The sequence below is a fragment of the Artemia sp. Qi Xiang Cuo genome, unplaced genomic scaffold (assembly GCF_049724085.1).
Source record: "Artemia sp. Qi Xiang Cuo unplaced genomic scaffold, ASM4972408v1 HiC_scaffold_2963, whole genome shotgun sequence".
NCBI lineage: Eukaryota > Metazoa > Arthropoda > Branchiopoda > Anostraca > Artemiidae > Artemia > Artemia sp. Qi Xiang Cuo.
In genome coordinates, this window is record NW_028300359.1 from 31,131 (window position 1) to 33,960 (window position 2,830).

The window sequence follows — 2,830 nt, forward strand, 5'->3', positions numbered from 1 at the left end:
TCTCTCCTTTTTTCAGCTTTAATGTATTTTTGGTTTAAAGATTTTATTTACAGCTTATATCTGATAAGCTAAAAAAAAAATTCTGTTCACCTTATACCTGTAATGCCATTATCAAATGACTTTGCCTGTACTCTGAAGGTTCGTTTACCATGACTGCCTTCTGGTAGCTCCTTATAAAATTTCCAGGTCCTACTGTCATGACTACAGCTAAAAAGACTATTATGAACCTGCACACACAATAATTAATTATTTAATAATTTGTGGGCAGAATTTTATCTTGGGCTATTCTTTTTCCAGAAAAAGTTGCCCTTTTGCAGAAAATACCTGGCCTTCATGGCACACAGTAATTCTGTTTTTGACTTACAAGTGACAATGACTATTTTCAATTTAACTTCCCCACTTTTAGTGGTCTTGTCTTAGGTTTCAACTTGAAATTAGTCCTTATGGATATTATGTGAATTTTTTTTTTAATTTTTCATGCCATGATAGTCATTTTTCTGAAAATGACTTCCACATAAGAGAGCCAAATTTCTTTTCTTGACTACTTTGAGCATTTCTCCAATATTTCTATTAATATCGGCCTGCGTTTACCAATGTAACGGTGGCTGCATAGTATTAATGCTACTTATTTCTACTTATTTAGTAAAATTTTCATACTAGTTCGTTCGGCAAGTTCAATAAGTACGTCTAACAGACTTTAACTGACTTCATTCAGTTTATTTTCCTTTTAGTTTCGTCTGGCTCTATTTCCAACTTGAACCCTTGTCTTTTTTTTATTCGATATTTTAATGGAGCCTAAGGGTTTTTTCAATTCTTTTTCCGACTTTTCAGTACAATATTTCTTTTTTTTAAATCCTATATTTATATATTCCGTGTTCTTTTTCAATAACCTTAACAAGTTTTATTCTGATTGCTCCTTATGATCAAATTCATAATCTCCGTATTTCTAAGAGGTGGGGAGGGGGGTGTCTAATTTTTGCAACCTGTATTTTTTTGACATTATACAATTTTTTTCTTCGAAAGTTTTTGTGTTAGAAAAGTACTATAGTTTTTCAGATAATTTTTTTGGAACACTTTTAATTAACTTTTGCTCCGAAATTTCTAGTTCCCCTTTATTCATAAAAAAATATACGTTTTACGATATCCTGATTCCCACCAAATTGTGTGGTTCTCATTCCAGACACATAGTCCTTGTCTGTGGTATTTTAATTAGTGCCTATTTCGTGCCAAGAATTGTGTAGAGATAGAGATTATCAGCACCTTTTGTGGTTTCTCTATAAACTTTTATACTATTTGCGTCTGGAATTATCCTCAGTTAAATTTGCGCCTTAGTTTTATACAGTCATTGAGTGTAATTTGTCCCTTTCGTGATATTTTGACTATTACCCTGTTCTACAAGTTTATGGGTTTAGTGCCAGCGTAAAATTTTTCCTCTTGCTATTTATTTTAGCAAGAGGGATTTTACGCTAACATTCAGCCCAAACCTTCTCCAGTTTGACCGATATTTCTAATATCAATTTGTTTAGCTTGGTGTATCCCCCCCAATGACAAGACGTTTAACAGTTTCGTTTTTAAATGTCCATTGTCCTGTCTTTGGTGTCTTTCACCTGCAATGTCTTCGCCCTGGTTATTTCTGGTAATGGTGTGTTGTGAAATTTATTGATATTTGAATATTAATTTAACCGAGAAAACTTTGTTTTACCTGTGCTATACTTTTTAAATTGTGACCCATTTTATTAGCGGCTTCTTGTTTATACGTTTCTACCTTATTGGTAAGTGTTTAATTTATTAAATTTTCTACTATTTATACAAGATTACAGCCAGCTTATACATGTAGGGCGCACTTAATGTACACTCTCGCGGTTTTTCCTATTATAAGAATTTTAAAATTCTTCAAAAACAATTTTTTTTTAAATTCGAGAGGAAATGTCACCTCAGAGAGTCAAAGGTCAGTAGATGCATTGCATGTACTTAACAACGAGAGACCAGCAGTGATCGAGCTCACTCCAAATTTGCTAGCTTCCAATGACCCTACCATCCCTAATTGAAGGATATGGGCTAGATTCCTGGGAACATATTTTCATCGTATTTTGCATATTTTCGCTATAAAACACACTGAAAAGCCAATTTAATAGCTGTTTCTGTGATTTTTTTCCTTACAATTATATTTATTATCAATACCGAGACCACGCTAAATATGAAATATCAACTTGAATAATGGGAACTATTTTTCCTCATTCTCATTTTTTTGTTGATATTTGAATCGTATAGTCATATTAAGAGCTTTACGTTTTAGTTTTCATTGACTAGTCCATCCCGATTCAACGTTTGGGCTACCCAACTATAAGGAATTGACCTAAATTCATGGAAAAATATTTTTATCATTCGCATAAAGCCGTTTGATACCGAACAGAAAAGCCATCATAACATATATTTTTGTTTGATTTTTAATTACAATTCCATTTTTTTAGATCAGGCTTGAACACCAAACTAGACGGATTTGCACGATAGTCAAGTGAATGTTTTTTACTCATTATTCGAATATATTCGTTAGAAAACAAACTGAATAGTCATATTAATAGCTTCATTTGTTAGTTTTTCTCCGACAACTGCATTTCGAGGCAACATTTTTACAATACACCGTTTAGGATTTTACCTGAGTTCATGTGAAAGAAGTTTCAATTTATTTCGCATGTAGCAGATGTAAAACAATAAGAAAAGCCATATTAAGCGCTATTTTTTTGAGAGCGTTACAGAGAATTCCATTTTTTTAGACTAACCTTGACCTTTATCATAAAAGGATATTATTAATTACCTTGGAAATGAATTG